At 36.7% G+C, this 27,897-nt stretch overlaps 1 long non-coding RNA gene and 1 other non-coding gene across 2 annotated transcripts; one reads left to right on the top strand and one right to left on the bottom strand.

Annotated features, from left to right (window-relative positions):
- Positions 1–79: 79 nt before the first annotated feature.
- On the top strand, positions 80–22,403 carry LOC138826775 (uncharacterized). Its single transcript, XR_011371846.1, has 4 exons — positions 80–159; positions 1,078–1,287; positions 20,594–20,680; positions 21,738–22,403. It is a non-coding gene; the product is annotated as an uncharacterized lncRNA (long non-coding RNA).
- Positions 18,934–19,069, bottom strand: LOC138827053 (U4 spliceosomal RNA). Its single transcript, XR_011371929.1, has one exon. It is a non-coding gene; the product is annotated as a U4 spliceosomal RNA (small nuclear RNA).
- Positions 22,404–27,897: the final 5,494 nt, after the last annotated feature.

Genomic DNA, 27,897 nt, shown 5'->3' with positions numbered 1-27,897 from the left:
CATTTAATATGTTCTCTATGAACTATTTATTGTTGTTCTCTCAGTTCTACAGATAAGAATTTGGGAGGTAACTAGTTAACCCAAAATCATGCCAAAGTTAAGTGGCTAGAACTCTGCCTTTTGCTGCTGTCCATATGGCTTCCTATTCAGAATTCATAGGTCAGTCAAATGTTTCCTTGGAACTGTGAATAATTATGGAATAAGATGATCTACAATTCCTTTGACATTTTCCTTCTAGCTCCCCCTTCCTTTGATTATGCAGAAAAGGGTTTAAAATGTTAATTTTTTAGGAGTATGTGAGGATTTTAAAAGGTCTTAATGTAGTTGGACTTAGAGAAGGAAAAGTTAAGAAACTTTTCTCCACAGTGATAGTAAGAAAAAATATGTTAATTGCAAAGGAAAATCTTATATAAAAGTTATTTCTGAACATTTTCACGTAGAAAATATATATGTAGTTTATTTAAAACTGTAAATACATATTTAAATTATTGGTTTTAGTCTTGAAGGGCAAGTTTTGGTGCTTGTTTCTCTATTTAATTGTCATTAATAATGATAATTATGATTCTATAATTCATACTTCAAAAATCATGAATTAGTCCAGATATTTCAAGGGCATTTTTGGTAACCATGGCTGATTGTAATTTTCACACTCTCAAATTGCATTTATAATAAGTGAGAGCCATGACAATCTGTCAATAGCCTTTTCCCCCCATTACGACATTAAATAAAACTGATGTTACTTGCTTATTTTCTGGAAATTTTCTTCCCAAATAAAGATTAGGAATCAGATGTGTTATACAAGAAAGACAAGTGAAAGTGTATAACCTAAACCATACTTCTGAAAAGTTATTTTGAACTTTGGTTTAAAAATATATATCTGCACTAGGAAGCTTGTTTATAAATTTTAATGAGTAACATTTGAGAAGTTTAGTAAATGAATTATTCCCTTTTAGGACTGCTTAATGTTTCAAGTAGAATTTCCCACTTGCAACACATTCAATGATAACAATTTTCGTTGTGATAGGAAAACAGAAAGCTAATGACTCTTTCCAATTTGTTCATTTTTATTGCTGGTAGATTTGCTGCTGTTTGGTTCCCAAGTGCATTTAACTGGCAAGTTCAATGAAGATTTGGCATAGCACCATCTGATGAAAGCAGAAAAATTAGGTTGCCAATTACATATGTGCCCCTTATGTGCACTGAATTCCCACTGAAGTGATGAGCCAGACTAGAAATTCCTCAGTAGTGGTACCTAAAAAGAAACAACAGAATGAGAGCTCTGGAAAGGTAAGAGATAATTTCTCTTCCCATCTGATGACAAGTCAGAAGATGTTTTAGAAAGAAAATTTCAAAATTTCAAAACAAAATAGATGAAGTTTCATTCAAAACGGTTCCTTTTCTCCTTTGCTTGGTTTATTCTTCTTCACATTATTTCCTACTCCATCCCAATTATCCAGTCACTCTGAGGAGAATTAGATGAAGGCTATTTCCCTCCTTTGCTCTGGCTTAATTGCTGTGGTTTTCATGTGGTGCTGATATTCCTTCTCTTCTGGCATTGAGAAGTTCATCTCCAAAAATCATATGGTGATCGTATTTGAAAGTAGGATTTGGGTAGGAATTAAGGTAAAATAAGGTTGTGGCGGGAGCAAGCAGGCTTAGTGGCTTTGTTTGCAGAGTCAGAGACCTGAACTTCTACATTCTTGAGCGCTCTCCTTCTGTTGTACTGTCTGTCTTGGTACGGCAGAGAAGGAAGGCTATGTCACCCCAGCAGATGCTGGCATTTTGAGAACCCCTCGCTCCCAAATGGTGAGAAATCCATTTCTTTTCTTTACCAGCCATGTGATCTATAGTATTCTCTCGTAGAACCAGTAAAAAAAAATGCACATTGTGAACATGTATTAGCCTTCTGAATTGATTTCTATTTTACTAAGAGGTTAATTATCCTATTATGAAGACTAGCAAGATAAACATGAGTACCTTAGAAGGACAGGAACACTTAATCCAGATGAGGGCCAAAACTGATGCTTGCTATAAGACAAGGACTGATAGGGAAATATATATATAGGATTGACTGGAATGAATATTAATATAGAAGACTACTAATTGGGTTAAAAAAAAAAAGGCCTGGTAGATAAAGCATAGTGCACATGAAGTTAGAGTTCTTTTTCAGGACTTTGAAAGTGGTGACTGTTACTTGGTCAATTACCTAGATTTTGGGGTTTGTTTTTGTCAGTCTTGAACTCAGGGCCTGGGGATTGCCCTTTAGGTTTTTGTTGTTGTTTTGTTTTGTTTTCTGTTGGTGATGGGGCTTGCACTCTAGGCTTGGGCACTGTCCTTGTGCTCTTCAGCTCAAGACAAGCACTCTACCACTTGAGCCACAGCGCCACTTCTGGTTTTCTAGTAGTTTATGGGAGATAAGAGTCTCATGGACTTCCCTGCCTGGGCTGGCTTTGAACTGTAATCCTCAGATCTCAGCCTCCTGTGTAGCTAGGAGTACAGGCGTGAGTCACCAGCACCTGGTGCCCATTGTTTTTTTATGTAAGGCTGGTGCCCTACTCTTGAGCCACTTCTGGCTTTTTTGTGGCTAATTGACAGTAAGAGCCTCAGGGACTTTTCAGTCAGGGCTGGTTTCCAACCATGATCTTCAGAACTCAGTTTCCTGAGTAACTAGGATTATAGGCATGAGCCACCTGCACCCTGTTATCTATTGTGTTTTGTTTTTGTTTTGTTTTTAACAGCACAAATTATGCCTAGTGGCAGTGCAGCAGGATCTGTTCTTGGTAAAATCGAGGCAGAGCCTAAACACAGCTTCCTGCGTTTAGATTCCCACGGTTCATCCTGGAAAGCAGATTCAGAAAGCAAGGCAAGCAAGGTGTCCAGCATCCCAGATTCTACTTCTTAGGTTTGCAAAGCTTCATAATTCTAAGTCCATATAATGTGCCAAGAGGTTCAAAACTAAATGGAATTGAGACACATCCCTAAACCCAGCAATTGAGGTAAACCCCATCTTCCAGAAGACCCTACATGGTTGAGGAAGCTAAAAGTCAACGTGGCAAAGGGAGACCAGAGCTGAGTACAGCACTAACAGTCTCTGAATTGAGTCCTCTCCAGGTACGCAAACTCTATGAAAATAATGTTCATCAACATAAGGCCAAAGAATCCTTACAAGATTTACCACTAGAGACTTACTGTTTTACAAAGTTTTCTTGCACTAGATTCCATTTTCTAATGTTGCTAATGAGGAACTTGGGAAAATGACTTCAGGGTGTCTTGCTTTGGCATAAGGTAATTTCTAGGTTTGAAAACCATTTGTATATTGTTAAACTCATTTTTAAGTCATTGTTCAAAGGGCTTTCAAGTCCATGTCAGGTTATGAGTACAGTGCGTCTTGATCCAGTCCACCCTTTCTTTCATTCTTCCCCATCTCTCTCCCTCCTTCAAGTGATGTAGCTCCATCTTTACACATGTACATTGAACACAATGCTGGAATTCTATTTTTCTCTGACTGCGATATTTTGAAAAAACTTAACTTGGTGAATTGGTTCCTTTGTTATCTGTGGGTTATACCAATCAAAATAGCTTAATGTATCAACTAAGCTTTTAAGTTCTATTTTATTTTTGTCTATTTAGTTATGAGCATTTCCTTGAAATAAATAGAACTTGATGCAGTTTAAACACATTTCTAAAAATAATACATTGATAAAAAACCCCAAAACTAACACCAAATAGAACCTTAACTCATATAAATAGATCTTACGATTATAAAAGCATATCAAATAAAGCTATAATAGTAAAGTAGACTTGTGCTACTTAAAGATACAGTAAATAATGCCAATAAAATAGCCAAAACCACATTAAACCAGTACTAGAGCAATCTGAAGACTGGTTTTAGCATCTGTCAGTTTCTGTACTGACAGCTTCACAAATGAGACCTTTTTTTAACACAACATCACAGCAGGAGATACAGACATGTGAATTGTAATTAAAGTGTGAAAAAAAGCATTTTCTAGTTGTCATTTATATAAAACTTACATTATGAAACCTAGACTAATGAAATTATGTCAAATGTAACTCATTTTAGTTTTTTCTATTCCATGCACAATTTGGCCAAAAATTTTAACTTCACTAATGAATGCATAATGCCTTCATAAACTGAAGTGTGTTTTCTTTAGGTCTGGTTCACTCAATAATGAGATTCAATTAGTTTTTAATCAACCGAGTACAGAACATGAAGAGAAATAATTTATACATTTTTATGCAGTCATTCTAGAGTTGCTGAACTGAGTAGTTGGGATTACAGATGTGAGTCACCTATGCCTGGCTTATTCTAAGTTTTTAGCATTTACATATTGAGCAAACTAAAATACACAACACATAAAATGCAGCTACTACATGTGCTGCATATATTCGAGTTCATTAAAAACAAGAAGTGTGTGTGTTCTCAAAGCAATAATGTACGAACCAAATTTAAAATATTACACCAAAAATGTCTAATTGTTTTATGTTTTCTATAAACTCGGGTTAATTTTAAAGTTTCTGGGTATTTACTCAGGGCTGGATGCTGTCTGTTGGCTATTTTGCTCAAGATTCTCTGATTTTCATGTCCTGGTGCACTTCCAACTGTGATCCTCAGATCTCAGCCTCTGGAGCAGCGAGGATAACAGATGTGAATGGCCAGCTCCTATCTTCCATGCTGAAATGCATTTTGTGGAGATGGGGTTTTGCTAACTTTTTGCTCAGATCCCCAGTAAGAGGACTCTCCATCTCCACTTCCTGATAGCAGGGATCACAAACTGTATGTATTCTTGACATTTTAAGTGATTAGGTTTATTTTATGCATGTATAGTTTCAAACACGCATATCCCTAACCTTCCACTGGGGTACCACAATGTGTTTTTTTGAGCTGTCATTATTTCCACATTGGCTACAAATGTTAAATTGTCATGCAATACATGATCCAAATATGGCTTTACAAATTCCCCACACACTTCTTAACAATGTTACAACTGCGTGGTAAAGGTTATGTTGTTTCCTTTTTGAGCCTTAGCCAATCTTTGTGAACAAATTAACCGAGAGAATAAGGTAAAGATAGTGTTAATGATTTCCTAACTCAGGCCACATTATGACCACTCACTGTCCCGTTGTTTTCTTGGGACATTTGCTCTTGGAACATGGCTACCTGCTGTGAGGAAGGTAAGTCTTCAATACAAAGGACCACATGGAAGAACCATCATCAGTCACCAGTCCCTGACACTAAAAATTGCTATGTGCAGCCAGCACCAATTTGCCTGCCATAGAGGCAAGTCATCTTCTAAGGAGACTTTCCAGCTCCCCATTTATACACACCAACCTGTCACACGAAGCAGAGACAATCTATAACAGTTTTCTTTCTGTAATATATCAAGTTATCACAAACTAGTGATTTAAAATAAGCACTACTTCATTGTATCACAGTTCCATAGGACAGAAGGCCAATAAGCCATGGCTGTATCTCTGCTCAGTATCATGAACCTGAAGTAAAGATTTGAACTCTTATCTAGAGGCTCTGGCACACCAATCCAAGCTCCTTCCACCGGACAGAATTCTGTTCCTGGTAGTCAAATGACTGAGATCTTTGTTTTCCTCAACACACGGCTCCCTCTGTTTTCCAGCCAACAATTATAGCTCCAATTCTCCTGCTTCAGATCTTTAATTTCCTCTTTATCCATCTGCTTTTAAAGGGATCATGTGATTGGACTCATACCTGCCTAAACAATGTCCTTGTCTTAAGATGAACCTGGCCTTATAACAACACAGTCATCTGAGTAAAGCCCATTGTATTCACATAAGCTTACTATATTCAAAAGAAGAATTACCCAAAATAAAAGTTCTGAGAGGTTAGACAATTCTGTCTACTATGTTCCTTGCGCTAAGTGTTTATACCATTAGACCATCAGCCACCGTTGGCCTCATGACTGACATGCTCATCCACATAACCCAATATTCAGCAGAAGCAAAAGAATGCAGGCTAAATGAGACAAGGATTGGAGGATATTGTTGTCAGTTTTTTCTTTTATTATTATTCCTGAAAATTATCTGTAGTAGAGATACATTAGTTTTTGAGAGACTATGTTTTCCTTTAAACTCATTGTTTTTTAAAAATCTGCTATCCACTTTCATAAGTGAATTTTTTTCTGAACTGACATTGAAAATGTAGCTGAAATCGAATGACTATAATTCTAGCTATTCAGAAGGCTAAAATCTGGAGGATGAAAATTCAAATCCAGCATAGATTAAAAAGCCCACAAGACACCATCTCCAAATTAAGCAAATAAAGCTTAAGTGGTAGAGAGCAAGCAAAGCAAGTCAGAGACCCTAAGTTTCAATCTCTATTCTGACCCTACCCCTGTATACACACACACACACACACACACACACACACACACATATATATATATATGTATGTCTATACATATATATTTATATATTATATATCAGTGAAGAAATTCAAATAGTATTGTCATAGAAATATTATTCTATTAATTTCTCACCAATATCTTTTATGCCTATAAAATCTTCATTTCTTAAATCTCAGAAAAGTAAAACTTGAAGAGCTACTGGTTCAAGATAGGGAACACATCTTGCCTTTCAGACACCAGTGAACAATTAGAATAAAATGTGAAATTCAATGCACACCAAAGTTTGTAAGAAGTTTCAGCTTGTTTTTAGGAAACCACCATCCAATAATATAAACTCCCACTTTCAGTCCTCATTTTATGTTGGTACATTCTAAGTTAACATGGTCACATCAATTGACATGGCTACATTGATTGAGCTCAAGGGGAACTGTTTCCTAAAACTCCCTTCCTGTGTTCTCACCCAGGCCCTTCTTCCTACTACTTTGTTGAGGCATCAAGAGACACATATAGGTAAATAATGTGTTGGGTGGATTGAACTAACTAAATTTGTCACACCTTTTCTTCCTAAATTCCAAATCTGCTGGTGTCAGCAGCTTTTAGGCCACCACTAGGTGTAGTGACCACTGCATTCTGTACAAGTCCGCTCAGTCCTACAGTTGCCCTATTATCATCCCTGTAATAAAGCTATTCATTCCATACCATGCATGCGTTAGTTCTGCTTCTCTGTGAAAACGTACTAACACTGATATATTTAGCAGAAAGAACCAAAGGAATACTAAGGATTACATAGAGATGATAAGAGCTGAAAGTGAATTAAACTAACATGATCACCACTTGGATCTGTTCCTATTTGAAACATTTCTTCCATTGTCTTGGCTTCTTGGAAATTTGTGTGTGTGTGTCTGACTCCCTCCCTCTCTCCCTCTTTTTCCTTTTCTCTTAGCTTTTCTTCTTCTCCTACCATGCATATCCAGTGTCACCAACCCTTTTGTGTTCGTCTTCACATTGTTTGAGCATCTAACTGTCTCAATAATTCTACTCCTATGACCAGACCCAAGTCATTCTCATGTTTCACCCAGGCTATTGCAATAGATTCACTGCTCATTTCAGTTTCCACCTTTGCACCTTTACACTACATTCTCAGCACAACAGGCAGAATTACTCTGTTAAACAATCTAAGTTACATCATAGTACAGTTCTCAGAATCTTCCAAAGACATCTTCTTGATCATGAGAATGGTATGCAGGCCTAATGTTACAAGACTCTCCTATTGAAACCACTACTACTATTTATTACTAGAATTCTATCTGTGAATTATTCATTTAGGTACAAGAAGAGATCCTTTATTTCTGACTTCTCAGATGTCACTTCATTGAGACTTTTTCTGGCCCCTGCATCTAAAATGGTAACTTCACCCCATAGACAGACAACTTCCAATTCCCCAGGGTTGCTTTATTCTCCTTAATAGTTGGCACAATCTCAACATTGTACACAGTATATTTCTTCTTGTTCGTATCTGTACATTTCAACTCTGTATGAAGACAGTATAAGGAATCTTGAAATCTGTTGATCAACAGGGGGTTGGAGGGAAGAAAGAGAAAACAGGAGAAAAGATTGCTCTAATTAAAATATATCTATGTCAAAAGCACCAGGTTGAAACCTCTTGGTACAATTTATACTAAAATGTGAATGGCAAGAAACTAAAACAGGCTCTGTTGAGAGAGAGGAGAAGTTGCCATTGGGAAAGGGAGGTTGAGAGATGAGTGAATGAAGATGACTATGGTTGGAATACTTTATTTGTATATTTGAAAACAGTATAATGAAACCAGTTGAAATTGCTTTGGAGGTGAAGAGAGGGTTAAGGGAAAACAATAGAGGGGTGAGTTTGAGTGGAATGTGTTGTAGGCATGTATGGAAATGTCACAACAAACGGGTGCTAATAAAATTGTAAAAAGAGAAAAACAGAGATACAGAGGCCATGAGATATTTCTGTTTCTACCTATGCCTAAAAGAGCATTTTGTACTTGCAGTCCTTGAATACATAATTTTCTCAATACATAATAATCCACTGATGAAAGTAGAAAAGTATATGCTCACTGAATAAAAACACAGCTATGAATCACTGCAGGGGGATGGAGACCGTTTCTATATTATATTTGCTGACATTTAACAAAATCAGATCCAGATTCTCATCATGCTGAACACCTTTTATCTTTATTTTTATGTTTTTAAATTTTTATTGTAAAGATAATTTTTTATTATATAGCGGGGTTACAGTTACATGAGTAAGGCAAATGAGTACATTTCCTATCAGGTATTGTTACCCCCTGCTTTGTTTTTTCCCTACCATCCCTTCCCTTCCCACCCACTCTCACCCCCCACCCCCAAGTTGTAAAATGTGTTTTCACCATAGTGTCTTGTACAAACACTTTTTAAAGAGATTTTTCTTACATGGATATTTTTCTCGGAAGTCTCAGTATTTGTAAGTCAATTAGTAACCGAAATGCAACTTTACAAGTTGCTAAATGTAAATAATTCACTTATTTGTTCAAGCCATGTATTAGAGTCCACCAGAGAAACAACTCAGGATATATACATGCATGCAGATAGCTATGAAGGTGTATACAGTACACACATGTATGAAGACTCAATTTGGGAAATGTCTCTCCAGATTATGAGGACAAGGGGTCTGCAAACTGGAGGTCCATCCAAACAAACTGATCCAAGTCTGAGGTCCTGAAAACCAAGAGCACTGAAGCACCAGGTCAGGAAAGCTGAATGTCTCCACACATTGATGACCTTACCCTTCTGCCCTTTCCATTTGCGTCCTCAAACATGCCCACCACAGGGGTAAAGATGAGTTACTTAGCTAAATGCAAGCTGGTTTCAGGTATACCTTATGGACAGGGATGGAGAGGGTTTTTTTTTAAGCAATAATTGCCTACCAGGTACCAGGGAATATGTTAATTTGCTCAAACAATGAAACTACATCTGGTGCAGTAGCTTCCATTGGTTAAGCTTATGGTAATCTACTATGACTCTCCAGAATCCATCAGTCATCTGCACAGGACCAATAAGAGAGCTGAATGGTGATATGCAACACCTGTGCTATCTTTCAAGCGTTTCATGGTAGTTTAGTGTCTGCAAACACTAAAGGGATGTAGCATTGCTTTTTCTTTACTAATTTCCAAGGCAAAGAAGTTCTGATCGTTTCTACTGGCCATAAAAGCCCTGATTTTACCAGCTATAGAACCAAAATGGGAGTTCTTCTTGTTGTTAAGTGTGTTCATTCTAATTAGACATTCTGGATCTGGGGAAATAACCATGAGATTACTTTGTAAACCCATCTGACCAACTGTTATATGGATGCAGGTTAGAACTCCATCAATCACCAAGATCTTCTCTGCTTGGAGGTTCATGTAACACTTCAGGTCCCTGCGAATAATCAGAGTCCAGTGGTCTCCTATTGAACTGCTCGGTTTTTTTTTTTCCATATACACATTTACTCTCAGAAAAGATATTAGGTACCTTTGGAGAAAAGCCAGGAGCAGGCTTACTGTATAACATTTTGGTAATAGACCAGAGTTCCTTCGTGAGAGAGTCAAGTCTCACTTCTGTACAAGCTCAAGCCCGAGAATCGACTGAGAGCTCCTAAATCTCTTACTTTATGATTTGAGTTAGGCTTCTGTTTATACCAAACAAGTAAGAGATTGGTAAACTTTATCTGTATTTCACACTGTGATCAACTAATCAACATGGTAAGTCTTCATGAATCAGTCTATTCTAATGGCTACTTTGACTTTATTGTCTACCCCAGTAATGATATTTGCCTATTTTTATATTATCTTGTGTGTGTATACGTGTGTGCATGCATGTGCACACCCACATGCAAACACATGCACCAATATTAGGGTCTGAACTGACAGCTTGATTCTTTTGTTCAGCTTTCTTATTATGGCTGGTGTTCTACTACTGAGTCAAACTTCCAGCCTGGCATTTTTCTGGTTAATTGGACAAAAAGTCTATAGATTTTCCTGTCTAGGCTAGTTTTGGACCAAGACCCTCTAGGTCTCAGCCTCCTGAATAGCTAGAATTACAGGTGTGATCCACAAGCATGCTGTCACTTGCTTTCTACCATCATGGAATTCAATTTTGCCCCAATACACAGGTCCTACCATAAGGCCAACCTACAAAGAGACTGAGTCATACAGGGTAACAAAGCACGAAAGAGTCAAGAGACATGCCAGGCTCCCTTGTAACTGCCCATTTGTGAACTAACTCCCTTTTTCAAAACCCTATCCCATGCAGGGAAACCATAAACTTCAAGAGTGCTTGCTAAGACTTTGTGTTGTCACATTAATCGCAGGATTACTAGTTCAGTGAGTCTACACATACCTACAGTATACATTCCCACACGAGCTCTTCCTACTTCTGATGGGCAAATGGAAACACCAATATTGTCCTTGTTGAGCATCATGTGTATCTCCCCACAGCTCACTTTGTTCAACTTCTTAAAGACTAATGAGGAGTTGAATCGGGTTCTAGCACTAGACTCAAACAGGAGTGTAGGTAGAATACAGGAGAAATCTCTGCTATCTTTCATGGAAAACACTTCCTTAAACACCACTAGGAGAATCCATTTATTAAGAGATAGAAAAGCACTGCTGACCCTTGAGAATTCTACTTCTAGTGGGTTGAGGAGGCTTGGGTGAGGAAGGCCACTTCCACCAGGACTGGAGAAATCACTTCCCTGGCGAGGAAGATGGCTTTGAGTTTAGATATTCAATGTCCACACTTTGTCAGCCAGAGGATTTCATTCCTTCCTGGTCAATGCCATGATGTTATCAGTAGACATACTATGAGGTGTAAAGTTTAATTTGTACTGTAACTTAGCCAATTACAGGCTGAGATTCTCTTTTATTTTCAGCTGTTTTACCCCGCAGTTACAGGAAATAAGGTTTTCTTTCATGGCACTCGTGGAAGATCTTCATTTATGCATTGTAGCTCACCAGCTGGGAAATCCTTGAGCTCATCCTTTTCTTCTCCTGCTTTCTTCAGGGACACAAGAACAGTAAGCCAATGTCCTCATATTAATTCTCATTAAAATTCTTCAAAAGTATTAGCTACAGATTCACTTAGCCCTTTGTGATAGGTGGTTGAATAGGAATATCTAGTATGATATTTTGCCTATCTATAGACCATTCATACGATGAAGGATCACTACTCCCTTTACAGCTAATACCAGTCATTCACATCTTTACATCTAATGACATTAGAAGGCTTATTCACAAAACCCCAGCAAAACTCAGAAAACTCATCATTGAAACTCCATTCCTTTGGAGCTACTTTCAGTAGCAACATCTCCAATAGTTAAGGTACTCCGGGAAAATAAACAGCTACAAATGTAAATATATGTATATATGATTATATATAGTATGTGATGTATATATAAATAACATTTGATCCTATAATATATAGGATTTATACAGGCTATAAGATATATATGAACTATATATGTGTGTGTGTGTATGTATACATATACATAATATAAACAATATATATTAACAAAGAGAGAGGTATTATGGGAATTGTCTCATTGATTGTGAATGGCAAGAAATCCATAGTGACCTGACTTAGGCCTCCCCATCCCACGTGGGAACAACCCCACACAGCTCTGAGCCACCCTCTTGAATCTGTGTCTCAGTGATCCTCAGGCTTCTGGGGAAACAGTGGGACCACCGATTACACCACCAGTCACTGCCCAGACTTCTTGCTGTTGAAGCTTCTCAGAGGGTGCACATCAGACCTTCCACTTTCTTCTGGTGTATCTCCCACCTACATATTGTGGCAAGGTGTTTCCAGGCTCCCTAAGTCATAACTATTCCTTGTTTTCAAGACCCTAGAATGGCTCAAAAATACCGCCCTCCCCCGCAAGAATGCACCTGTCTATTACATACTGAGGTACAGGGCATGACGGGATGTGGTGCTTCTCCAAAAGCAGCCTGCTGTGCAGCTGCCCACCACATCCCAATGTCACACCCACGATTCTGCACTGAGGTTTAGGCTCTGCGGTCCTGTTGGCTTAGGTCTGTCCCCAGGGCTACCTGGCTTACATGGTGGTTCTGGCTTCTGCTTTTCCTTCCCCCTGCCTTCTCACAAAAGGAGCTGAGATCCAGAGCTGCAGATTCTTTGATACTTTTAAAAATTACCTTTGTGTAATTTTCTCCATGCTTGACAGCTGTCCTGAGGCTTTCCCTCTCTTATTCTCTTTAGATAAGGTTTCCCCTTTGTTTCCACGGCTCTGCTCACTCACAGTCAAATATAGGAAGCTCGGAATCTGCCATCTCACCAGGAGTATTATTTCAATAGACACTAAGATTATGAAAGAATAAAGATAATCTTTAATCTACAAATGTGATTTTCCACTTTTCTTACTGATCCAATATAAGGTGCACCGGATCACAGAGAAGCCTTAGATATTCCCCAGATTCATGTGGACATAATAGAAAATATTTATGCCACTCATATATTTAAAAATCTCTGCTCAGGGAAAATAATAGCATAGGTATATTTCCTAAGAATCATAAAAGTGACAACATGATAGTCCCATATGTTTTTTTCTTGAGATGCAATAGACAAAAATTTAAAGAGGCATATAACTTTTTCAATTGCCTAATTTAATTTTTTACTTAGATGTTAACATTAAAAACATGACACTTTCTGTTTTTTATATCTTCTGTTCAAAGTAAATACTAAAATAAAGATGCTATAATATTTTTGTAGAATCCTTGAATGCTAGAAAAAGAATTTTAATTCTTGCTGTTATAACCTCTGGGATCACTGTTCAGAGCGAGACACTAATTAGAACAATGAATGAATGTGTTTAAATTGAATCACAGTTTTTCCTGAATTCTAATGGTTGTGTCCATATGCATATTCCACCCAGTATTCTTATATACCATGAATTTTTCAAAGATGTCCTATTTTTAACCATATCCAGGCTCAAAATATAGGTCAGAGTGTTACTGACTGGAGAGCAAAAACACACTGGGGAAATTTCTTTTCCTAAAGTCTTTTATAAGGAGAGATAGGTGTTTGGACTCCGTGTTATTTAGATGTCAAGCTGAAAAATCTGTGAAGGTCTGCAGTTCTTATGTGTGAACACATGGAAACTTTGAACATAAGCAGTAGGGATCTTCTTAAAAGCAATGCATATCTAAATTGACTGTCAAGGTTGACACACCTAACTTAGATCTATTAGAATTATTGCAACTTGGTAGGATGAGATGATCCTTCTGGAGCATTTGATTACTACAAAATGTAACTTCTTTCTTTGTAATTGTATGGGATATACAATAACACCTTTCACCTCCTTTTCCAGTCCAGGATGTGCTACTGTGTTTCCTATGTTAGTCATTCAATTTCCTATTTTTTTCTTCTAATGAAGATACCTGTGTTCTTTTCATGTTAATGTGAAATGCTCTCACAGGAAAAGGATACTTCAAGTCTAGATGATTAACTACTTCTTGGAAAAGACTTTTTCTTGCCCTTACATGGTCAGGGCAAGAACAACTTGTGACTCAACAACTTACAGGAATTTATGTGCCTACATATTCTTCCACTCCATAAATCGTATTGAGCCAGGCACCAGTGGCTGTAATCCTAGCTACTCAGAAGACTGAGATCTGAGGATCATGGTTCAAAGCCAGCCCAGGCAGGAAAGTATGTGAGACTCTTATTTCCAATTAACCACCAGAAAACCAGAAGTGGTGCTGTGGCTCAAAGTGGTAGAGTGCTAACCTTGAGTAAAAAAACTCAAGGACAGAGCTCAGATCATGAGTTCAAGTTCCATGACCAACCAAAAACAAAAACAACAAAGTTTTGAGGAGCCAGCTGAGTAGTTGTGATTTTCTTTAACTTAACATTTCCAGGTCTTTACAGGTGATTAATTCAGGCTATAAGAGGGATTTAAATTTTGCTTACAGAATGATCACAGTATATAAATACATCTATATAATACCTGTGTATGTGTGTGTGTATTTGTGTGTGTGTTTGGAGCTTGAACTTAGAACCTAAAACCCTTGCTCATTTTTTTATTGTTTCTTTCCCACTTTGTTGTCTGTTTTCTTTTGCTCAAGTCTAGTGCTCTGTCACTTGAGCTATATCCCCTCTTCCAGCTATTTTTGCTAGTTATATGAAGATAAAAGTCTGGAGAATTTGTCTGCCAGGGCTGATTTTGAACATCAATTCTCATAAGATGCAAGGTTTATGGACAGGAGGCACCAGCCGTTGACAAATAATACTTTTTAAAAGAAATGATTACTTGATATAAGGAATGGTTAGCAAGTATTTTGAAGGTAATTAGGTTTCCATTTTGTTTCCTAGACCTCTGTAGCTTCCTCTCTTTGTTTCTCTTGCTACTCCTGTTTCTTTTCTTCTTGTCTTTATTCCTCCTGCTCTTATTTGTTTCTCTTCTTTATCATAGTCAGAATGACTGCCTTCAATGAAAGTCTTTCCCACACAGCCAAAACTGTGCTATTTCTTCAAATGTCTTAAACACAGTGAATGCTTTATTTTAATTGACATATAAATCATATATATACATATATGTTTTACCATGTGATTATGTAATATTCACATCAGGGCATGCCTTTCTATCACCTCAAACATTCACATAATAAAACAATGCAAATAGAAAACAAATCCTTTCTTCTAGCTGTTTTGCAATATATATTACTACATATCTATAGTCACTCTACCATGCAATAGAACTCCAGAACTTATTTCTTTTATCTGGAACTTAGTACCAGTCAACCTACTTTTCTCCATCTCTACCTTTATCCTGCTCTCTCAAGTGTCTGTTCACTACTCTTCTACTCCACTTCTGAAATATCAAACTTCTACATTCCTCAAATGACTAAGGCTGTGAGGTGATTCTCTTTCTGTGACTGGTTCATTTCACATTTCACTTGGCATTGATGTTGCAACAAATAGTGGGTTTTCAGAAAGCAATCATTTCATGGTTGGACAGTGTTCCACTGAGTATATGCACCACTAGATAGATACTTAAGGTTGTTTCCTTTTCTTGCCTGTTACGCCTAGGGCTGCACTGAACACGGGAGTGCAGATGTCTCTTCAACATAATAATTTCCTCTTTTTTGAATTTATACCCAGGAATGGGCTTGCTGAATCATAGAATAGTTCTATTTTGATTTTTTAGAAGAACTTCTAGGCTGTTTCCAGAAGGCATAATAAATAAATTCAGAAATGAAGCCAAGCACAAGATAACTCCACTTTGGTTACCACATAGATCCCAGTGTTTATGACACTGCCTTAAAAATTGTAGAACAGCTTTCCCATAGGATATTTTAACAGACCCAAAAGAGTTTTTCAGGGAGCTTATGCTGGCTGGTTGTGTACTAATGTCAATGAAGCAGGATCACCATTTGAATTTGAATGCTTCCCTATCACATCCTTCCATAGTCTTACACTTTCCAACCCACATACAAAACGTCTACTAAAAAAAGATGCACAAATGGTTACAAAGAAATATGATTAGAGGGTGCATGTCTCTACCTCAACAAATAAACAAAAACCTAGGAAGAAAGGCATATGTTTCATACTTGCTTAAATATAGAGCACAGTGAAAAAATATAAATATGGCTCTACTATGTAAAAAAGGAAAACGGACATAAGCAGAATATTTCTTCCAAAAGGGGTTGTAGCATGAAGTAGTTAGGATCACTTATGAGCTCATGAAATCCCTGTGCTTAGGAGGCTAAGGTAGGAGTTCTGTGGATTTGAGGCTAGCCTGAGCTCCATAGCAAGATCCTGACTGAAAAGAAATGATCAGCTTGGTAGCTCATGAGGAGCTCCACATTTTCTTGGCCGAGCAACTTTGAGTAAATTACTTAACCACTTTAATCATCCATTTCCAAATAAACCCAGGATGAGATGGCATGGGACTATTTACCACAAATATGGACTATTCAGTAAATGTTTACCTATGATTATTAATAGGTACCACATACAAATTGCTAAAGCAATGAAAATATAAATTCCTCTTTCCTACTGGGAAATATGGGAAATACATCTATATATACATATATATGTGTTTGTGTGTGTACATATTCCTCTCGAATAGCAACAGGTGACAAAAATGTTAATTGAATTTGGGTTTTTTATAATTTACAAGAAGAGAGCTAGACTTATTTGCTAAGTATAGCATTTTGGAAGGCATGATATGCTTTCACTTCAACAAGTATTTACTGAATACGACTGACTTAGAGATAAGCAGTGGACAAGGAGGGCAAGGTCCTACTGGGGATTACATTATAGTCACTCAGGAGAACAGAGGGAAGTAGGGAAGTAGACAGGTAATAAATGCACAGGCAAGCACATAATATAGACTCGTGAAACCATAAATGCCATGTGGGCAAGAAATCCCCACAGTACCAGTGGGATAGGGTGGCTCTTTCGGTTTAGGTATGTCAGAAGAGAACAGTCTTTGAATGTGCATTTCACTTGATGTCTCAAGGATAAAGGAGAAGCCAGCTAGGTGCAAAGACCTTAAGTAGAAATGAGTCTACCATATTCTTCCATAAGAGGAACAGAAAGCAGGGCCCTGTGTCTAGAAATCAATGGCTCAGCAATTCCTTTCTATTTAATAGATAAGCTTACTCTTAATGTGAGAAGAGAACATTCCCTTTCCATTCAGGTTACCTCTAAGAGCCCAGCTTGTGTATTCTGACATTTTTTGACAAATTTCAAGGAGATAATGTGTCAGAGGAAAGGAGAGGACTATTTCTGTTTGTTTGGGGTTTTTTTTTGTTGTTGTTGTTTTTGGTTGTTTTTTGTTTTTGTTCTCCTGGCTGCTTCAAGATCTTGGGTGACAACTGTTAATTATCTGTCTCAGTAGTAAGCTTCTGTGAGTCTGTTACTATCTGCAGGAAGAGAAGTGGGAGGTGGGGAAATGGAGACACAGAACTGTGGTACCCTGGCCTTTCCACCTTGGGAGTCACTTTACAGCACAAGACAGGGCTGCAGCTTGATCCGCCAGGGGACCCTGAGCAAATCATTTGCATTACCAGCCCATTCTAATAACCCCTCTGCTGGCTCAGCTACCTGAATGTAAATATCACCGAAATGAGTGGGAAATAAAAGCCAATTTGAAACAGTGGGCAAAGATCTAAAAGAAAAATGCCTCCTACATAGACCTTCACATTAATAACCCTTTGATTAAAAACCAGCATATCAGAGATAAAGTCTGCTGACTCTACTTGAAGCCAAGGGAAGAAAAGTAATTCCTTCTACACATATTACTCTATGTTTTTGAAGCCCCCTATCTTAAAAAAAAACATCTGTTTTACCTAACATTTACATAATGTACCTAGAAAAGCTTTTAAATATATATACACATGCATACATTGACCCCATATGAAAATGTCATTAGAGCAAAATAGCCATAGTCAATCCTGTGGTATTACAGTTAATTCCTTCACTGGTTATTCCATGAAAGTTTTAATGGATTTGTCTAGAGGAAATCTGTTTATTTGTGACATAAGGAAGTGCTTTCCTCTTGGCCAAAGACTGTGTTTAGTCCTACATTCTCTACACATACCCAGCACTCTCCCGCCTCTCAACAGCCTTTTCATAGTATTAGCTGTTGAATTTAAAGACGAGCCTTCAGGGGGAAAAATCCTTTGTGTGATTTACAGCATGACAATATTAAAGTAAAAAAGGTGACAAGCAATGGAGGCTTTTGAAATTCACTCCCAATAATATTAATGATGGAGTTGGACTGCTAGTGTGTTTGTATGTAAGGTACAAGATAAAAATATGATTATTGCAAGTGATTTTTAAACCTTCATACTTGTACATTTCAAAGGTGATCTCTGTGGTTTTAAAAGGCTCTAGACTGCAGAGATTTCAAAGTTATATCACATAATTCCATCATAATTAAAAGTAAAATACTAAAACACATTTAGAATATAAAGGTTTAAAGAAGAGACACTCATGATTTAAAAACACAGAGAATGAATTTGTGGCTATTACAATAAATGAATAAATGAATCAGGCTAGAATAAATTATATTCCTGAGTATACAAGAGAAATTTTAAGTGGTTTTACTATTCTTTTTTCAAGTACATAGACAATGTCAGATCATCAGGTATAAATATGTGCACATTTTTAAAAAGCAGATATTTTGCATTAATGCTGATAAGTCAGGCTGAACTTAAATGAAACCAGTTTAACATTCAATCATGTTTTGTTTGGTTCTTTAAAGGGGTGTGTAAACGCTGAAGTGGAATCACCCTGTGGAATGGCTCCGTGTGTGTGTGTGTGTGTGTGTGTGTGTGTGTGTGTGTGTGTGTGTGTGTGCGTGCACGCATGGATGTGCACACATGTATAGTTATAGGCTTGTGAAGTAGAAGACAACTGTTTGCATTTGACTCATTTTTTGTTTCAGAATATGATTACAGAGGTTTATAATGACAATCTTTGTATTAGTATTGTTTCCATAAAGACCTATTTCTACATTTGTTTCTCCCTAAATAGTATAAACATTCTTCTATTGTATGTCACTACAGTTTGTTACAGCATAAATACTCTAGCAATAATCGGACCTCAGATAAACCTCACTGGCTACGATACTGCCACTGTGCAAAGCTTCTAACATAAATACTCTAAAGGAAAATAATAAACCGTTTTTAAAGCCTTTGCCACTTTCCCCAAGACAGAAGCCTCATAGAAATTAAGAGAAGTTAAAAATTTGGAAATAGTAGTTGAAGTATAAGTTTCTATTAAACAATTTCAGAAAATGAGTTAGTGTTTGTCTTCCCATTAATATTTGCAGAAACAAAGATTGAAAAACTGAGGCTCAAGTTGGATGCTGGTGTTTCATGTCTCTAATCCTAGCTACTCAGAAGGCTGAGATCTGAGGATTGCAGTTCAAAGCTAGCATAAGAAAGAAAAGTCCATAAGACTTTTCATAATTAGCCATCAAAACCCCAGAAATATTGTTGTGGTTTATGTGGTAGAATGCCATCAATAAGCTGAAAAGCTAAATGACAGAGTCCAGACCTAGCACCAGTAGTACCAGTCCACAAACATACACACACACACACACACACACACACACACACACACACACACACACACACACACACACACACACACACAGTTATTAATAAACCTACACAAACAAGATTCAAATTCTTGAATGGGCTCAAGCCAGGTTAAAGTGGCACTCCTCTAACCTTGAGCTGGTGATTAAAGCTGTCAATTGATGATATCACTTGAATCTCGCCAATGTAAAGTTATTTGACAATGCAAAGTCTAGAAATTTCAGAAAGTTACAGAAAGACTGTTGGCAGTCAAGTCATTTTACTGAAGAATTTTTTTTATTATCACTTGTATTGTTTTCTCATTTAAAGAATGGTAAGAGGAAACCAATGATGAAGGTCTTTGGATTCTTCAGTGATTTGCTTTATGAAAGATAATCTGCATAACACAAAGATTGAATCAGGCATTCAATCTAAACATATATTTCTTTTAAACTAAGAGAACCCATGTTCCATTTAATGGCCCAGTCTTCTTTTAAATTAGAAAAGGATACATTTAAAGATAACCTCTTCTTTTTTTTTTCCTTCACCCATCTGAACAGTAGCAAAGTAGGGCTTTGTTAGAAAGAAGGGTAATTGTAGAACCCTCTGTCAGTCCTGCCCTTCTATTATCAGCATTCCAGCTAATTTCAGTAGTCAGAAGAGAGTATGGGAAAGGTGACCTTGAATACTGTATCTGCTGATCCTTGCCTGGAATATTTGCCAAACTCAACAGATTTCTTTTTGCAAACTGTAACGCAGTGCACATTAAATGCAGAAATTAGAGAATTCAAAGCAGATAAAAGTGCTTTTGACAAAATCTCAATCGGCCCCTTCTGTCTCCTCTAGGTCCATCTCTCACTGTCAGCCTGATTCCCTTATCTCACCATTATTCATTCTGTTGTTTTGTTTTGTTTTGGTCTCCTTTGCTCTCTTTTCCTTCCTCTTTTAATCATTATTTATCACATCTAGTTTTACAGGCTCATCTAATGCATCCCAGTTTCCTCTGTTTTGCTATTTTCAGTATCCTTTTTTGTTCTCTCTTTTTTTTATATAATGGCTGATGCACAAAAACCCTCAAAAAAAAAAAAGAGCTGTTGGAAAGGAAAAGGAGACAGCTGAGATGCAGGAACAACAACCTTAAAGGCTGACTTGGGATGAACATCACTCTGCTGGCTGGTACGTACCATAGCATGTCGTAACCTAATGTGTATTCCAGTGGGAGCTTGTAACTGGACTTGTACAGAGTCCCACCATATCCGTACTTAGATGCTACTTTTGATGAAAAGCATGGTCGACTTGCCTGGACCCACTTTGTTTCTAATGCTTTTAGTGAAAAACAGGAGGAAAACTTGCCATCCCTACCTCCATTTTTTAAAAAAATGTCTTCATTGGAGGCCATTCTTTCTGGAATCACTTTACCAATCACTTTGGTTCCAGAAAACAGGGGACAGATCCAGTAACATCTTCATGACAAATGGCCAAAACTACCTTTATGGAACACCAGGGAACACCCACCAGGCAATTCAGTGATTTGTTTCTACTTCCCTCTCACCACACCCCCCTCCACCCCCAGCAACATTTCAAGTGATAAAATGCTAATGATATTCCAGAATCATTCAATAATGACCAAATGGGCCATACTTTGATCAGGACGGTTTCATAATTAAGCATGCCTCCCTCCCTGCTCTTGGTCTATAAAGCTCATGGCTTCTGACTGTCCGGTAATAAATCTTTTCAGTCCTTCACCATGTGTCTTAAGGGGCACGGGGTGGGATCTGACAGGCAGAGCTCCTTGAGTTTGGGGTCTGGGGCTACGATTTCAGAATCTCCTCAGGAAAAGTGTTTTCAGGCTTCCTGTTTTGTGGCATACCAGAACTCAGATACACTACCTGAATACTCTTATTCACTTTTACTAAGAAATCAGATTCTCTTGGGAAAATTCTGGGCATTCCCAGACAATACAATTCCATTACTCACACCATTTGTGGTGTTCACAACCTAGAGGACAGAATTTGGCTGCCGTCCTCAATACTGACCACACGCATCACTCCATTCAGGCAAAGGTCTTCAAGCAATCAGGAAGGTGTGTGATGTGGAATCAGGTATTCAAACACTGAGTTGTTACCTAAGCAGGCCACCTGATAAGTGAATTAGTACAAGTGGATAAATGAATTAAATAAATGTGTAGTTTGAGAAGGTATCTGAGTTTGTCTTTCGATAAATTATTTCACAGGTCTTTCAACATCATCAGATCCTTTCTGATCTCCATGGTCGTGGCTACAGGTGGTTAGAAGCCATTGCGGCATCTGAACCCCATGGTGAAGGTCAAACAAGACCACCTCCCTATTCCACTTGCTCTGAGCTTTCCAGTGTCTGTGATTCTATGGATCTGACTCTGCGCACTGTTAACTCCTCACCACGGCTTAGGAATTCAATGTTCACATTCCCAACCTTGGCCTTGATCTACAAGAATGACACCAATAGAAAGAAGAGTGTCATCTTTCCCACTTCAGCTACTGGGATAGAATGCAATGGGCGAGCCTGAGCCTCTCCGACATACTCCAGTCTGGGGAGAGCCAACTTAGCCCTTAACTCTTAAATCATTCCCAAGTATCTTCCTTGATAAAATTTGGATATTAATATCAACATTAGCCAGTATCACTCAACATTAGGTAGCGACCTTGGGGATTTCCAGGTGCATCATCCACATCAGAACTCAAAAAACAAGACCCGCTTTGTCTTTGGTCAGTAACTATCACAATTATATTTATTCTTTTGTCTGTTGAGAATGTTAGTACATGAATATAGCTGTCTGAGCTGCTGAATGGGTGTAATTAGAAGACTCAAGATACTTACTATATATATATATATATATATGGTATATTTGTGAAAACTTCATTTTGCAGACATTAAAATATAGAATATTTATATTCAAGAAGGAATTTTTATGTCATGACTATATTTTCATTTCAGTGTAATTAGCTGTTGTTAGGAAATAAAATAGCATCCCTCATAATAATTTCTTCTATTTTTTATGTAACATACTATATTGACTTTACAGTTCATAATGAGGATTCTATTACACTAATTATATCTTCCAAGTCAAAGAAATTTTACCTTCCACTGTAGATCTTACTAAATCAATATAATTATTGTTTTATTTATATATGAGATTTATTATCATGCACTCACAAATCATCTACAGGCACGTATAACTATGAAATAATTACTTTTACATAAAATAACTCATTGCCTCCCTTTTCATTTATTCATTAGCTTAAGCAAAGATGAGCTTCAGGAGAATTGAGAACAATGTATGCCATTTCAAACTTTTAACAGGGTCAGGCAAAGTAAAGACAGAGGTTGCTTCACAGCTGGGAGTATGAATAATTCTGAGAGGGAAATCTGAGGCTAACTCATCCTTCATTTTACCAGCAAAAGTTCCCCAACTTGGAAACTGAGGTCAATAAAAAGAACAAATCGAACCTAATCACCAACTATGTTTTCATAATATCCACTGTACAATATTTACTCTTGTTCCTTATAGGCTTGTTCTTTATAGGCATTATTACAACTGATTCTTACATAATAATAAATACAGGAAATATCTACTGAGTGCTTACTATTTGACAGATACTATGGCAAATAATTTCCACATGTTGCTTCTTTTCATCAGAACAGAAATGTATGAGGTACACACAATGGTGCAGCTATTACATTGATCAGAAAGCAGTTTTCATAACTTGTTCAAATCCCACAGCTAGTAAATGAAATTGAATAAAAGCCTTTCTAAGTCAAAACTTTCTTCTTTTAACCACTACATGGGTATTTCCTATTTGGGAAAGCTACTAATTTCCATGCATTTCTTTTCATTGAATTCATTAAATTTCACAATAATCCTTTCACAATTTCTGATGACAAATATCTTTCACATATTAATAGAAATGGATACTCTAAGAAAATTGTGCAAGCCTTAATCCCTCTATGTGCAACGTCTACTAATACCTAGATTTGCATTTTATCTTGTTTCCAAGTTAAATTATAAAATTTTATTCTAGGATTGTTAAATGATTAATGGAAAGCTTAAAATAATTTTCTTCATTATTGATATTTCATTATCTTTCTTATAAAATTTTCATTATATAAAAGCAGTGGTTGCACAACTATTGATCTTTGGCCTGGCTGTCATTTATTGAGTTTATTTTTTGTTTTACTTTTGCCTAATAAGATACTCTAAGAAAAATTTCTTCATAGAAAGGCAAGTGATTTTTCAAAACTTCTTTAAAATGATGATTATTTTATGATCTGTTTGCTTCATAAGTTTCCAGGAACCTTGATTAAGAATTTTCTATGCTCTTCTATTTTATAAACTAATATTATCAAAAAGAGTATCTTCAAAGTATTTTAGAAAGAAAATATTCCTAGTGCAGCATCTAATCCCCAATCAGCCAATTGTTATCTTATCCTTCTCAATAAATTACTGCCTGAGTTGAATAAATCACTGCAACCCTCAAAGCCTTGCCATATTATATACTAAACCCACATGCTTTTTCAGCAAGTAGGAGATTATTCATGGTTTAGTAATTTCATGGTGTGATAGTTATTTCTTGATCGTTTTCCCACATACCTTCTTTTCTCTCCTCCTAAATGCAAATTGCTCAAAACATTTTTTGTCCCCCAGCACCTGGCTCATGCAAATAACCCTAGGTACTCAGGGGTTGAAAGCAGAAAGAGCATAGTTTAAGGTCAATTTGGGCAAAAAACTCTTTTCAAGACTTTCTCTAAAATAACCAGCATAAAACAAGACTGGGGGCATGGCTCAAATGGTTGAACACAAACTAAAAATTGAAAAGAATGAGTTCAAACTCAAAACTCCAGAAAACAAAACTAAACAAGCAAAAAAAAAATCCACCTTTTTCTGTTAGTGGTCAATTGTTTCAAAATTCTTGAAAATGTTTATAGCATTAGTTGAAAGTGAATTAATTTTTTAAAAGAATTATTTCAGTGAATCAGGGTAACTGCTGTATTATAAACTTACTAACATCTGACAAGTTTAAGATGATAAGCCATCAATGAGGTAGATGTTAGAAGAAAATTAACTCTTAAAAAATGCTGATACAAATGTAAGAACTATTCAATACTTAAAAGAATCTGTGTTATTAAATGTGAACATGAACCTGAATTTTCCCACATGATTCAGTGGAATACCAGTTTCTTGAATTGTTCCTGCTAATCTGATTAAAGGAAAGTTTATATACAAGTCAAGATTTTTGTGAATTTAGATGCAGCACTAGACTAGAGCCAACCATGCAAGTTCTCAGTGCAGCAACATCTTAACATTTTGTTTCATTGTGAGATTCTAAATGGTACAGTGACAAGCTATACCAGAAGATACCAAAGGCTGTATCTACCTGGCATGTGCCACAAAATACCTGGAGTCAGTAGGTAAGTGACAAGAATAAAATATGCATGAATATTTGGTAGATCTATTTAAAAACACACACACACACAAAACACTAGGATTCTAAGTCCTACCATCATTCCCAGTGAGTTTAAATAACACATTAGCATTTCAAGGATTACTATAGCTGTGTCCACTTGGAAACAATTGAATATTGGAGCCACATAGCTGGCCCATGAGAGTAGTGGGGTACTTCTCCTTTGTAGAGAACTGATAACAGAAAGCCAATGTAGGAGTAGCTAGAGTAGGGCTCTCTGTTACTAGAGCTGAAAAATGTGAGTTGCACTTAACAGGGCTTGGGCTACTCAGCTTTCCACCACTGTAACAATGCTTGAGATTAAGTCATTTATAAAGAGAAAAGGTTTCTCTTGCCTCATCTTTTTGGAGGTTTCAGTCCACGATTGATTGGAAGTCTACGGAAAGACAGCATATCGTGGCAGGAACACAACAGTAGAACTGCTCACCTCATCGCCAGGAAGCCAAAGAGCAAGAAATGTTCCTTTTTAAAAATTCTTATCTTTATTTAATTTTTGAAAATGTGTCATGCTAAATACTAAACCGTAAAGCAATGTCAGGGAGATGATGAATGCCTTTGCACATTTCATCTGTTTCCCAAGATACTCTGCTTTTCCTGTTATCATGGATTTCATGTGGGCCATGAGAATCGGCTGTGACCACCCCATTATTTGATAAAGAGACATCGACTGGCAGCAGACAAACAAATTTGGATGACTTCCAAAGACTGGAGAAAGATAGACAGTTCCACATACCAGTCTCGCCATTTCTTTGGGCAGAGGAAAGAGGGAAAGATTGCACTGAATGAAACATAATTGTACTTTGTAAAATAGCACAATGACGTTGTTGTTTTAGATGGGCTTGAATAAAGTAAAACAGGTAGAGACCAGGTATTGGAGTTAGGCTAGCTAACTCTGGTTCTTTTTTTTTTAATTAATGAGGTTTTTTATTGTGAAAATACCGTACAGAGGGGTTACAATTACATGAGCAAGGTAATGAGTACATTTCTTATCAAGCATTGTTGCAATGGGTCCACCTGCATCCCTTATTTAAACAATTTGTGTTTTCCCTTCCCCTCCACAAATTATGCCAACATCAAATACAGTGAAAACAGGACTCAAATGGCTTTTCTTTCTTGCTATTGTTTCTAGCATATTTTTAAGATGATTTCTTTGTTGCTTTGTATGGCTCTGATTCCTTTTTAGTGCTAAAAAAAAACTCACAATAATGAAATCAACATGTGCATTCCATCTGCATAGGTAGGTACTCTGAGATCTCAATCTGGTCAACAAATTCTGCCCTCAACCACATAAATACAAACACTTTGCGAATAAATATGTCTTTGATCCAGGAGGATCATAACAATACTGAAAAGCTGTTCGAAGCCTGCAAAGCTGAAGATTAGTTGTCAGTGCAATAGATTAACTCTTATCCTGCTCTCTCAGATAATGGCAATGTTGAAGTAATTTGTTCCACCATGTTGATATAATTTGTGGTGTAGATCAACTCTCTCCATCCAAAATATGGCTTGGAACATTGGAGTATGATTGATACTGGTTCTATGTCCAAGGCTTACAGATGGCAAAATGGGACAATGTGTCATATATATATATATATATATATATATATATATATATGCCATATATATACCACATATACTATATATATATATATATATATATATATATATATATATATATATATACCACACTCAAAAAATCTTTATAGCTATAGATACATAAATGATTTTATATTATTTCATCAGTTATAAAGATACCTCATGGGGCAATTTCATTGTTTTTAAATATATTTCTAGTTTTTATTTATGTTTATGTTTGCACGTTTTCTTTTCTGATTGTAATACACTAACTTCTTCATGGTAAGGGATTTTACTGACATTTCCACATGTGTTATAATGTACTATGACCATGTTCACCAGCCTATTGATCCTTCCATGCCTTTTGCTTCTCTACCCACCTTCCTAATATCTCTCTTTGGCTTTCATGGCCTTGGTGATTGTCTTTTGTTTCACTGCATCATATTTGTTTCCTCCTGGTTTCCATAACTGAGGAAAGAAACATGTGGTACTTGTTTAGGGAAACACACTTATTTCCTGTAACAGGATGATTTTCAGTTCTGTTAGTTTTTCAGCAAAGGCACAATTTCTTTTGTCTTAATAGCTGAGTAAAAGTCATACATGTTTGTGAACTGACATACATGTTTAAGTATACATGTGCACATATGGAAATACATGTCATGTTTTCTTTATCTATTTATGGCTACCTAGGTTGGTATCGTAATAGAGCTATTAGGAGTAGAGCCATAATGCAATGCATGTATAGATATCTCTATATTACCGACCTCAGTTCTGAATATATGTTCACAAGTGGCATATAACTGAATCATATGGGAGTTGCACTTTTAGAAATTTATCTTTAAGTAGTTATACAAAGGAGTTGCTATTCAACAAAGCAGTTTATGAATGCAATGCGTCTACTTGAAGCCTCTATATTGTTTCCCATGATGGCTGTGCTCATTTAGATTCCCACCAGCAGTGAAGAGTTCCTCTTACCCCACACCCTCACCAACATTTATTGTTATGTTTTCTTGGTGACAGCCATTCTAACTGTGACAAGGTGGAATCTGGATGTGGTTTCTCTGGTGTCTCGGGATGGTTATGTACATCCAAAATCTTTTCATGGTCATTTAACTTCTTCATTTGACAAAAAATCTGTTCAAGTCATTTGTATGTTTATTTATTACTTATTGGTTGTTTTATGTTAAACTTTTATTTATATATTTTATTTATATATTCTGAACCATTTGATGTAACTATCATTTTGTTTGTTTTTTATCTTCCTTTTTCTTTGCTTTTTATTGTTCACAGTCTAACTGAATTTCAGACATGCTATGGAAA

The sequence above is a fragment of the Dipodomys merriami genome, unplaced genomic scaffold, assembly GCF_024711535.1.
Source record: "Dipodomys merriami isolate MVZ:Mamm:240054 unplaced genomic scaffold, mDipMer1.0.p SCAF_15, whole genome shotgun sequence".
Taxonomy (NCBI): domain Eukaryota; kingdom Metazoa; phylum Chordata; class Mammalia; order Rodentia; family Heteromyidae; genus Dipodomys; species Dipodomys merriami.
The sequence above is the reverse complement of the archived record's forward strand: the minus strand, read 5'-3'. Positions and strand labels throughout refer to the sequence as shown.